General features: G+C 38.2%; 1 long non-coding RNA gene across 2 annotated transcripts; it reads right to left on the bottom strand.

Moving 5' to 3' along the window:
• Positions 1 to 6,062: 6,062 nt before the first annotated feature.
• On the bottom strand, positions 6,063 to 7,230 carry LOC143265579 (uncharacterized). Of its 2 annotated transcripts, none has more exons than XR_013040191.1 (3): positions 6,771 to 7,230; positions 6,604 to 6,705; positions 6,063 to 6,541 (listed from the first exon to the last, which is right to left on the bottom strand). It is a non-coding gene; the product is annotated as an uncharacterized LOC143265579 (long non-coding RNA). The 2 variants fall into 2 exon arrangements; XR_013040192.1 differs by having other exon boundaries at positions 6,803 to 7,230.
• Positions 7,231 to 12,951: the final 5,721 nt, after the last annotated feature.

Genomic DNA, 12,951 nt, shown 5'->3' with positions numbered 1-12,951 from the left:
TTAATGTTTCATATTTGCCTTATATATTTTTGTCTGTTTCAGGTTTTTATTTTCAAGTAAGTAATTCTCAATGTTTCATTTTTGTCTTAACTACTTTGTCTGTTTCAGGTTTTTATTTCAAGTAAGTAATTTTTAATGTTTCATGTTCGTCTTAATCATTTTTGTGTGTTACAGGTTTTTATTTTAAGTAAGTAATTTTTAATGCTTCATGTTCGTCTTGATAATTTTTGTGTGTTACAGGTTTTTATTTTTGAGTAAGTAATTTTTAATGTTTCATGTTTGTCTTGATAATTTTTGTGTGTTACAGGTTTTTTTTTTTGAGTAAGTAATTTTTAATGCTTCATGTTTGTCCTAATAATTTTTCTCTGTTCCAGATTTTTATTTTTGAGTAAGTAATTTTTAATGTTTCACGTTCGTCTTGATAATTTTTGTGTGTTACAGGTTTTTATTTTTGAGTAAGTAATTTTTAATGTTTCATGTTTGTCTTGATAATTTTTGTGTGTTACAGGTTTTTATTTTTGAGTAAGTAATTTTTAATGCTTCATGTTTGTCTTAATAATTTTTCTCTGTTTCAGATTTTTATTTTAAGTAAGTAACTTTTAATAATTTCATGTCCATCTTAATAATTTTTGTATGTTACAGGTTTTTATTTTTGAGTAAGTAATTTTTAATGTTTCATGTTTGCCCTAATAATTTTTCTCCGTTCCAGATTTTTATTTCAAGTAAGTAATTTTTAATGCTTCATGTTTGTCTTAATAATTTTTATCTGTTTCAGATTTTTATTTTAAGTAAGTAACTTTTAATAATTTCATGTCCATCTTAATAATTTTTGTACGTTACAGATTTTTATTTTTGAGTAAGTAATTTTTAATGTTTCATGTTTGCCCTAATAATTTTTATCTGTTCCAGGTTTTATTTTCAAGTAAGTAATTTTTAATGCTTCATGTTCGTCTAAATAACTTTTGTGTGTTACAGGTTTTAATTTCAAGTAAGTAATCTTGAATATTTCATATTTGTCTTAATCACTTTTGTATGCTTCAGGTTTTAATTTTTATGTAACTATTTTATTTATTCATACGTATTTTAATTATATTTGTATGTTTCAGGTTTTTATTTTAACAATTCATGTTTGTCTTAATTTCATTCAGACGTTTTAGGATTTTATTTTAACAATTTATATTTATTTCAATTTCTTTCAGGTGTTTCAGGTTCTTATTTTAGCGATTCATGTTTCTCTTAATTTTATCCAGATATTTTAAAATTTTATTTTAATTAAGTAATTAAATATTTCCCAAGTACATTGTTATTTCATTTGCGTACTTTCATCGAGTCGACTCGAGTTTTATTTCTCTTTTATTCCGTAAATGTTAATATGCATTTGCATGTTAGCATGAATTGTGCATGCCCAAACATTTTAACGTTACTAGTCTTGCATTTGCTTCGGTGTCTCCTCCATTCATTGTTACACCTAATTTTTCTATAGGTAAATGAATACGTCATCATTGAAGACTTCCTTCGAGGGATTTCATCAAAGGATGCGCTAATTTTAAATTAGTTTTAAGTTGCGCACAAAATATTGTAATACTATTATAGTATGAATGATGTGTGAAATGTGTATACACGAAGATTGAAGACATCGCTCGAAGACTTCGTGGGATCATCGAGGGATGCGTGCCTTAGTTTTAAGTCGATTAAGCTTTAAGTTAGTTTTAAGTTGTATGCTCGTGGGCAGGGTGGGTGGGTCCCTGTAAGTGCCTCTCATTCTAACTTGCACTCATCTTCACAATTCTCAAACTTTGTACGCGTTAGCTTGTAGTATTCTCAGTTATTTTTTGTCAATCGTTCCGAACCCAAGTGGATCATTGGGGGTTCATAGCGCTGTGAACACGCGGCAGAGGTGAGCTGCAAGTGCTGGTGTAGCGCCAGGGACACATCTCTGCGGGGCCGATCGATTGATGAACCATCTCGATCTGCCGCCTCACGGCAGGGGTCTCCTCTCTGCGGTCAGACTTGCTTCAAACGCAAGCGGGGAGAAATGGGAGACCCTCCGCGGATGTGTCACTCGTTCTTGCCAGTATTTTCGGTTCATCTCTGTCTCGTGGTTCACGTAAGACACTATGGACTGCCCTTTGACCCATGGAAGGCGAGGTTCACTTGACCAAAAATACTGATCCCCTTTTTTCACAGAAAGTTCTTCTAACTTTCTTTTCCTTTTGTCAGAAAGTTCTTCTAACTTTCTTTGCTTTTTGACGGAAAGTTCTTCTAACTTTCTTCCCTTTGCTTTTTGAATTCGTCATAGAATATTTGAGTGCAATCTTAGAATGAGAGGTACCGTGCGGCGTATAGAATAAGTTAAGCGTGCGTATGTGGGGCCCCATGTAATTAGTATTAAGTTAATGTATGTGTGTGTGATACAAGTTCTTTGCTGGATTGTGGTAAAGAACTTGTATATGCGAGGCTATGAGCTTAGTAGAGTCAGAACTCATTTATCCTTCTGATAAATGAGGTTGCATTTGGAGGGTGGAAGGGATTTGGAGTTAGGGTGGGTCACTACCGTAGCCACCTCCACGTGGTGTGACCCGGTAATCGGTATAGTTCTCTAAAGATCTTTTAGTCTTTAGAAAACTATACCGAGCTGAGAGCTACGATTTTATTTAAAATATTTCACTCCTTTGCCTAATTTCCTGTTTAAACAAATTTTTGTCTGTTTCAGAATTTAATTTTTTGTAAGTTATGTTCAGTGTATTAGTTTTATTCTAATTCCGAGCTGTGGGAGGACAGGGTGGGCTCGGGCGCAGGTTTTTCGTTACGATATGTGACGAAAAGCTTGCGCAAAGTGCCTTTTGTTCTAACTTGCACTCATCTTGACGACAATTTTTTAACTTGTTAAATATTAGTTTGTAGTAGTAATCTATCATTTTTATAAACAGTTGCTTTAAACTTAAAAGAAAGTTCTTCCAACTTTCTTCTTTTACTCTTTTCTTTACTTACTTTTACTCTTTTCTTTACTTACTTTTACATTATACGAGTGCAATTTTAGAACAAAAGGCACATTTAGGGCTTTAATTTTATGTAAGTGTTTTCAATGTTCCATATTTGTCTTAAACATTTTTGTATGTTTCAGGTTTTAATTTTATGTAAGCATCTTATTTATTTATATGTGTCTTAATTGTATTTATTTTTTTGTTTCAGGTTTTTATTTGAACGATTCATGTTCTTTTTATTGTTACACCTATTGATTCTATAGGTAATAGGTCATCATTGAAGACGTCAATCATCGAGGGATCATCGTGGGATCATCGTGGGATCATCGAGGGATGCGTGCGTTAGTTTTAAGCTTATTGTATGCGTGCGTTAATTTTAAGCTAATTTTGTGCGTGCGTTAATTCTAAGTTAAGTGTGCTCGTGGGCAGGGCGGGTGGGTCCTTGTAAGTGCCTCTCATTCTAAATTGCACTCATCTTCTCAATTCTGAAACTTTGTACGCGTTAGCTTGTAGTTTACCCACTTATTTTTTGTCAATCGTTCTGCGCCCAAGTGGATCATTGGGGGTTCATAGCGCTGTGAACACGCGGTAGAGGTGAGCTGCAAGTGCCGGTGTAGCGCGAGTGATATTCTTTGCCCGGCGGGGCCGAACGGGGGGAGCACCTCTCATAGCATGATGTGCCCCCCCGATCTGCCGCCATACTGCCAAGGGGCATCACGGTAAGGGTGTCCTCTGTATAAGTCGCCCGCGCGTCAGAAATGGGAAACCCTCCGCCAACTGGGGTGTATCACTCGTTCTTACCAAAGGTATCTTCGGTTCATCTTTGCCGTCGTGGTTCACGTAAGCCACTATGGACTACCCTTTGACCCATGGAAAGCAAGGTTCGCTTGGCGAAAAATAATGGTCCCCTTTTTTTACAGAAAGTTCTTCTAACTTTCTTTTCTTTTAGTAGAAAGTTCTTCTAACTTTCTTCTCTTTTAGTAGAAAGTTCTTCTAACTTTCTTTTTTGCCCCTTTGCTTTTTTACTTCGTCATAGATTATTTGAGTGCAATCTTAGAATGAGAGGTACCGTGCGGCGTTTAGAATAAGTTAAGCGTGCGTGTGTGGGATCCTTTGCGATTAGTATTAAGTTAATGTATGCGTGTGTGTGTGATACAAGTTCTTTGCTGGATTGTGGTAAAGAACTTGTATATTTTTGCGAGCCTACGGGCTAAGTAGAGTCAGAACTCATTTATCCTTCCGATAAATGAGGGATTTGCAAATGGAGGGTGGTTGGGATTTGGAGTTAGGGTGGGTCACTATCGTAGCAACCTCCACGTGGTGTGACCTGGTAATCGATATCGTTTTCTAAACATTTTTATAGAAATCTTTAGAAAACGATATCGAGCTAATAGCTACGAATTAAATTATTTCGCTTGTTCCACATTTTCTTTTATGAAGATGGTTGGATCGAGTATGCATATATTACAAGTTCCACACTCATCTAGATTTACAATGCATTATTTACATGGTTCGATCATGAAAGTTCATAAATCATGTTCGGGTAACGAGTAATTATTTTGTGTCAGCATTCGTATAGGTACAGGAGCCACCTGTCAATTCTACTACGCATGCAAACTGCAATATTTCGGCAATTTGACGACGTAATATGGTTCCTGAGGCATTTAGAAACAAATTTCTATTAGGGTTTGATGCGTTTTGATGCCTAATAAGGCCAGGAAAACAATTTTTGTCGAATTCGGTCGAAAACGGTATAGGTGGCGCCATTTAGCGGCGAGCGGCGGAACTACGGAAAACTAAAATATCGATTTTCTCGAAAACTAGGGACTTTTCCGAAATTCTGAGATATACATATTGTTCCTTGTTGCCTGCGGAATCGAACGAATGTAATTGTAGCCTGCTAGGACAATTATTAAGGAAAATAGAAAAATAGCCCATTTCATGGACTAAAAAATTGGCGTCCATCTAGCGGCGAAAGTTGGAACTACAAAAATAGAAAATCTCGATTTTCTCGAAAACTAGGGACTTTTCCGAAATTCTGAGATATACAAATTGTTCCCTGCCGCCTACGGAATCGAACGAATGTAATTAAAGCCTGCTAGGACCATTATTAAAGAAAATAGAAAAATAGGCCATTTCATGGACTAAAAAATTGGCGTCCATCTAGCGGTGAAAGATGGAACTACGAAAATATAAAAATGCGATTTTATTTAAAATTAGCGAACTTTGAGTCCTTCTGAAGCTGAGAAAGTGTTATGTGATCGCATTAGAACCAAAATAATGCAATAAAAATTTCCTAAAAGCTTTAATAAAGAAAATAAAAAAAATGTCATTTTATGGAGAAAATTTGTGGCGCCATCTAGCGGCGAAACTGCGAACTAAACTGAAAAATCGTATGCCCGTACACGCGTTAAGGAAAAATATAAAAAGTAATATTTCACAACTTTGACGACGTACTATGCTTCTCTAGACATTTTAAAGCAATTTTTGTTCAATAAGTTATTCATTATTTTTCCTATTAAGCCCGGAAAATCAATTTTTATTTGACACCTTTACTGCGTGTTCGGACATACGTTTTTTCAGTTTAGTTCGCAGTTTCGCCGCTAGATGGCGCCACAAATTTTCTCCATAAAATGACATTTTTTATATTTTTTTTATTAAAGCCTTTACGAAGCTTTTATTGCATTATTTTGCTTCTAATGCGATTATATAACACTTTTTGTGCCTCGGAAGTACTCAAAGTTCGCTAATTTTCGAGAAAATCGAAATTTTAATTTTTCGTAGTTCCAACTTTCACCGCTAGATGGACGCCAATTTTTTAGTCCATGAAATGGGCTATTTTTCTATTTTCTTTAATAATGGTCCTAGCAGGCTATAATTATATTCGTTCGATTCCGTAGGCGACAAGGAACAATTTGTATATCTCAGAATTACGGAAAAGTCCCTAGTTTCCGAGAAAATCGAGATTTTCTATTTTTGTAGTTCCAACTTTCACCGCTAGATGGACGCCAATTGTTTAGTCCATGTAATGGTCTATTTTTCTAATTTCTTTAATAATGGCCCTAGCAGGCTACAATTACATTCGTTCGATTCCGTAGGCAACAAGGAACAATTTGTATATCTCAGAATTTCGGAAAAGTTCCTAGTTTTCGAGAAAATCGATATTTTATTTTTTTCGTAGTTCCACCGCTCACCGCTAAATGGCGCCACATGTACCGTTTTCGACCGAATTCGACAAAAATTGATTTCCTAGCTTTATTAAGCATCAAAACGCATCAAACCCTAATAGAAATTTCTTTCTAAATGCCTCAGGAACCATACCACGTCGTCAAAGTTCCCAAATATTCATTTTTTTATTTCCCTTATAAGCGTTGTCGAACCCTCATCTTTTAGGTTTAGTTCACCCGTTCCGCCGCTAGATGGACGCCAATTTTTTAATCCATGTACTGCACTATTTCTAACTGTTTGCTACTGTACATAGGGTCAAAGTTCAAAATTGACCCTTAATTTCCAGGAGTGTATTTCAGCCCACAGTGAAATTTTTTCACCCCTCAAACCTGGAAGGCACAAGTTAGTTCTATGAATCTAAATTTGATAAAACAAAATTGTAAGATAATACCCCAATTTATCCTGTCGCTCATCGCACGTCCACAATTTCCACAGTGAGGTCAAATACCAAGAGCTGACCGTCGGGTGGCGCCAACAGTACCATTTCACAACTCTACCACATTTAAAAGTCATGACTTGACGCTTAAAATTTAATTTATAAAGCATTATTCAACTTACATCTAACTTACACTTATTACCCCTAAAATTACCTTCACTCCTAACTCCACATTCTCTCCTCTCCCCTTATATCGTCTCGTTACATCATAAAATGCTTTCTCGCCACTAGATGGCTATGAAGAACATCTTTCCCGTTAGTCCTCGTCGCTCACCGAGTTCTTATATATACATCCTTTGACGACACGCAACTTCAAGGCGTCTAAGGCGCTGCTGCTAGTTAGCCTTACTGATGAGTCCGACGCTAGCAGTGCTGTGGGACACAAAGAGTTAAACACAAAAACCCAGAGAGGAGTGCCGCCCCCGCCTCTCGACCCGAGATGGAAAATTTGTTGGTGGGTTTTGAGATGTGAAACCGAAACAAACCTTCTCTAATACTAACCCGGGTGTGAAATGAATAACGGTCCCCGAATCTGTTTAGGAAGACGAGTTAGAGTTCTATCTCAAGCCCTTCACCCGCGTCTAAGGCAAGGATCTGCTTAAAAGAAATAAAAAAGTAAATAATGTAATTTGTGTCCCAGAGAGATCCTGGACGAAACGCCACTTTTTTTTTACTACTTTCAGTAAATCTGTTTTGACTATCATTGTAGATTTACCAAGGGAGTTTCGATCTTTTTAATTTTGGTCATAACTTAGAGTAGACTGTGATCTTGATCGTGATTTGGTAATTGTTTTATAAAGAGAAAGCATTTTAAAATTATTCTATTTTTTTTTCGTATGATTACCGTAAGTTGTTTAATCAGAGACAAGTTGTATTTTGTAATTATAACAGAAATGATAGTTTGATAAGGGCGTTTTTGACTGGACTAGCAGTAGATGTTTCTACGTATCTTTCCGGTGCTGCCATCTTTGCAAGGGTAGTTTACCCTCAGTAAGTAGTCTATCGAGGGAAGGTAACTGCGTTAGCACAGCTTTCAAGAATGCTTTCGAACGCGTTAATTAAACCGTACACTTAACAATTTTGCTATGATGTGGCGTTGGGTGATAATCTTTCACACCCTCGAATCACATTCACCCCATCGGGTATACAGAGAAGCATGGAAATTCTAAACTTTTAACGCGTGGTAATTTAATACATAGCGACATAAGGCGTAGTAATTCAATATATGGCGATATAACGCGTGGTAATCCAATACACTGCGATACAATGCGTGGTAATTCAATATATGGCGATATAAGGCGTGGTAATTCGATGCACTGCGATACCACGCGTGGTAATTCAAAATGTGGCGATATAACGCGTGGTAATTCAATGCACTGAGATACCACGCGTGGTAATTCAATATATGGCGATATAACGCGTGGTAATTTAATATATGGCGATATAACGCGTGGTAAATTCAACGAACTGCGATACCACGCGTGGTAATTCAATATATGGCGATATAACGCGTGGTAATTCAATGCACTGCGATACCACGCGTGGTAATTCAATGCACTGCGATACAACGCGTGGTAATTCAATATATGGCGATGTAACGCGTGGTAATTCAATATATGGCGATATAACGCGTGGTAATTCAATGCACTGCGATACCACGCGTGGTAATTCAATATATGGCGATATAACGCGTGGTAATTCGATGCACTGCGATACCACGCGTGGTAATTTAATATATGGCGATATAACGCGTGGTAATTTAATATATGGCGATATAACGCGTGGTAATTCAATGCACTGCGATACCACGCGTGGTAATTCAATATATGGCGATACCACGCGTGGTAATTCAATATATGGCGATATAACGCGTGGTAATTCAACGCACTGCGATACCACGCGTGGTAATTCAACGCACTGCGATACCACGCGTGGTAATTCAATATATGGCGATACCACGCGTGGTAATTCAATATATGGCGATATAACGCGTGGTAATTCAACGCACTGCGATACAACGCGTGGTAATTCAATATATGGCGATATAACGCGTGGTAAATTCAACGCACTGCGATACCACGCGTGGTAATTCAATATATGACAATATAATGCGTGGTAATTCAATACACTGCGGTATAATGCGTGGTAATTCAATATATGGCAATATAGCGCGTGGTAATTTAATACATAGCGATATAACGCGTGGTAGCCCAACGCATGGTTATATAACGCGTGGTAATTCAATATACTGCAATACAGCGCGTGGTAATTCAATATGTAGCAATATAACGCGTGGTGATCCAACATATGGCAATATAACGCCTGGTAATTCAATATGTAGCAATATAACGCGTGGTGATCCAACATATGGCTATATAACGCGTGGTAATTCAACACATGACAATACAACATATGATAATTCAACATACGTCAATAGAATGATGCTCCAACCTCCAGCAATGCAGCACAGTAATTCAAAATATAAAAATACATAATAATTCACATTGTAACACACGATCCACCATACAGCAACAACCAAGCTATTGCAGCATGTAGTTAAATAACGCGAGGTAATACACAACTGCACAACGCCATAAAAATGAAGTCTATGCATCGAACAAACACAAGTCAAAGCAAAGAACGAAGAAACAGTTGTTTATCGAGCGTCAATCGCAGCTCGGTCACGTGAAAACGTTCTTTCGCGTGAATTATTTGTCCATTGTGAGAGCGAAAGAGGGAGGCGCTCTTTAATCATGGAAGAGAAACAGGAGTCGGCCGAAAAAGAGTTCGCGTTTTACTTTCGTCGCGCGATACGCATCGATCCGCGTGGTATCGCCGATGAGAAGACTAATTGCACGTGAAAACGATGCGCCTTTAACACGTTCACTTTGTCTGTACGATTCTAGCGACGCACTGCACCAATTCCAACGGCCGATTCATTAATACGGTCCTCCGGGGACCCCGAAGAGGAGAGCCGTGTGCTAAACGACCTCATTAGGAGGCACGCCAAACGCATTTGTTGCTGGCATTCGTGATTTTCCGTGATACTGGTCTCTTGTTATGCAACTCTATACGGTTTCCCGTTGTCCCCGCTTCATTCTTTTATTATCGGAGACATCGTCTATTCACCGTGGTATCGTGCGGAACGGGAAAATTCTCGTATAATAGAAACTTTTTCAATGATAAAGAGGAAAAAGAGAACAGAATGCGCCAGCCAATTTGCGACCAAGGCGCGACGCTGGCAACAGGAAACAACAATTACAAACATTAGAATAAAGCGGAAAATTAAACTTAACACGTTTTCTTCTACATCATCAACCACTTCTATCGCAATGTCTTTAATCAATGTTCACTTACTGTCATGGTTGACGAAATCAAAATGGCGGACTGTAATGCGTTGCCACACATCGAGACTTGCATCGCAATTTTTTTAACGAAGGACGTTGAAAACAATGTTTATTCACTGTCATATTAAAGTTTGACATGGCAAAATCAAAATGGGAGACTTTATTGTATTGCCACATCACATCAGGAGTTGTTTTGCAGTGTCTCTAATGAACGACGTCAATGTTCACTTACTGTCATGGCTGACAAAATCAAAATGGCGGACTGTAATGCGTTGCCACACATCGAGACTTGCATCGCACTTTTTTTAACGAAGGACGTTGAAAACAATGTTTATTCACTGTCATATTAAAGTTTGACATGGCAAAATCAAAATGGGAGACTTTATTGTATTGCCACATCACATTAGGAGTTGTATTGCAATGTCTCTAATGAACGTCAAAGACAATGTTCACTTACTGTCATGGCTGACGAAATCAAAATGGCGGACTGTACTGTGTTGCCACATATCGAGACTTGTATCGCAATTTCTTTAATAAACGACGTCAAAAACAACGTTTATTCACTGTCATATTAAAGTTTGACATGGCAAAATCAAAATGGAAGACTTTATTGTATTGCTACATTATATAAATTGCATTGCAGTGTCTTTAATGAACGTCAATGACATTGTTCACTTACTGTCATGCCTGACGAAATCAAAATGGCGGACTGTAGTGTGTTGCCACATATCGAGACTTGTATCGCAATTTCTTTAATAAACGACGTCAAAAACAATGTTTATTCACTGTCATACTAAAGTTCGACATGGCAAAATCAAAATAGTGGACTTTATTGTATTGCTACATTATATAAATTGCATTGCAGTGTCTTTAATGAACGTCAATAACAATGTTCACTTACTGTCATGGCCGACAAAATCAAAATGGCGGACTGTACTGTGTTGCCGCATATCGAAACTTGTATCGCAATTTCTTTAATAAACGACGTCAAAAACAATGTTTACTCACTGTCATACTAAAGTTTGACATGGCAAAATCAAAATAGTGGACTTTATTGTATTGCTACATTATATAAATTGCATTGCAGTGTCTTTAATGAACGTCAATAACAATGTTCACTTACTGTCATGGCCGACAAAATCAAAATGGCGGACTGTATGTGTTGCCACATATCGAAACTTATATCGCAATTTCTTCAATGAACGACGTCAAAAACAATGTTCACTCACTGTCATACTAAAGTTTGACATGGCAAAATCAAAATAGAGTGCACATTATCAAAATGTACAATAAAAAATGTACCATAAATGTACATATAAATGTAGCATATGCAACCATGATCCTCGAACGCAAAAGTTGTAGAAAATGGCGGAATTATAAGTTGATAAAAGTACAGTACATCATCGCGATTTCGTGTTCCACGATCGCATCAGTCGCAAATAGAAGTCTGAATCCTTGTGAGCCATATCGGCGGTAAACCAACAGATTGGAGCTTGCCGCCTTAATGCTCGTGGCGTGGGGAGCGGGTGACAGGGCAAACAAATTTATAGGTCTCTTATCCGAAAGATACACGGGATTATCCCCCGGGTCGCGCGGCACTGCGGTTCGCCGAGGAGACGTCGTTGAAGGGGGTGGGGAGGTCGAGCTCGAAAAATCGTAAAAACTTTATATAACTCGGCTGAAGAAGCAAGATATTCAACGGACCGGGAGGAGTCACCCCCTCCCTCGCGGGTGGCTTTACCGACGTCGGATTCTCCGGAGGGGTGGCGAAGAAGGAAGGAAAGACAGTTACCAGAAGCCAGCCACCGGAGTTTGTAACTCGGGGGTGGTACCGTGAAACGTTTCAGAAAGAACGGGAAGGAAGGAGAAGGCAAAAGTTGATTTTCTGCGGGAGGATTACGATGTCCAACAGCCAATTTGTGTTTCGATATCCACTGTGCATTCCTTCGGAATCTGCAAACTGTTTTATCTCCGTTCACCTGAATTATTTATACTTTCACGCTAATGAGACGCTGCTTCTTTGTGAACTGAGACTCTCAATCTTATAATCTTCTTTCGATAAATATTTTTTGGTATAATTTCAATTGGTACTCTTTTCTAGTCATTTCTGATGTACTAAGGATGTGTGTTCTTAAATGTACATATGTATATATATCAATATGTGTGGCATTAATGTATGTACACTATAAACGTTGCTTATCCAATTTCTAATTAAATTAATATATTTTGTGCTCCTTTCATCAGTAACAGCTTCAGATAGCATCAGTTTTTAATAAGCAATACAAGGGTTAATAAAAAGCGAGGACTATAAAAGGCCACATAAATTGACGAATAGTGTAAAAAAGTGTCATAACGTAGACGTAACAAAAGTTGCAATTTATGGGACAGCGTTATCGAGTCGAAGTAAGAAGGGAGAAATAAAGAGGCGGAGGGTAAAAGCGACGCGTAAAGAGAATAAAACCGTGGTAAGAGGACGAGAGGTAGAAAGAGGCAAGGGTCGATTCATTCTAATTCGGTTGTGAAGGCTACAGCTTGTCCAACAGCTCTGTAGTATCTGTGGGGTGGCTGTTGGCTGCCAGTGTTGCTGCCAATGTGGACGGTGTACTGTTCCAGCCCGTTCCACCCCCTCTTTCTCTCCCTCGTCCGCTCGCTCTGCCCTCCTCTATCCGTCTCCGGTCCCCGTTGACTTCTCGCCCATCGGGGAGGGAATATTTTTCAGGAAATTTCCGTGCCCGGATGGATACGCCCGGCGATGATACTCGGCCACGACACGACCCACGGATTTTTTGTCGACTTGACAAATTGGTTGCGCCGTTGTCGCTTCTATTAGCGAGCCAGCATTTCTCTACGGATTTACTCTTCGTCGACGGATACGAATTTTTGTCGATATTGTATTGGCCACGGGTCTTCTTATCTCGACTCAAAAAATAAAACTTAGCGTATAGAAGAGGATAGT

The sequence above is a fragment of the Megachile rotundata genome, chromosome 13 (genome assembly GCF_050947335.1).
Source record: "Megachile rotundata isolate GNS110a chromosome 13, iyMegRotu1, whole genome shotgun sequence".
Classification (NCBI taxonomy): Eukaryota; Metazoa; Arthropoda; class Insecta; order Hymenoptera; family Megachilidae; genus Megachile; species Megachile rotundata.
The sequence above is the reverse complement of the archived record's forward strand: the minus strand, read 5'-3'. Positions and strand labels throughout refer to the sequence as shown.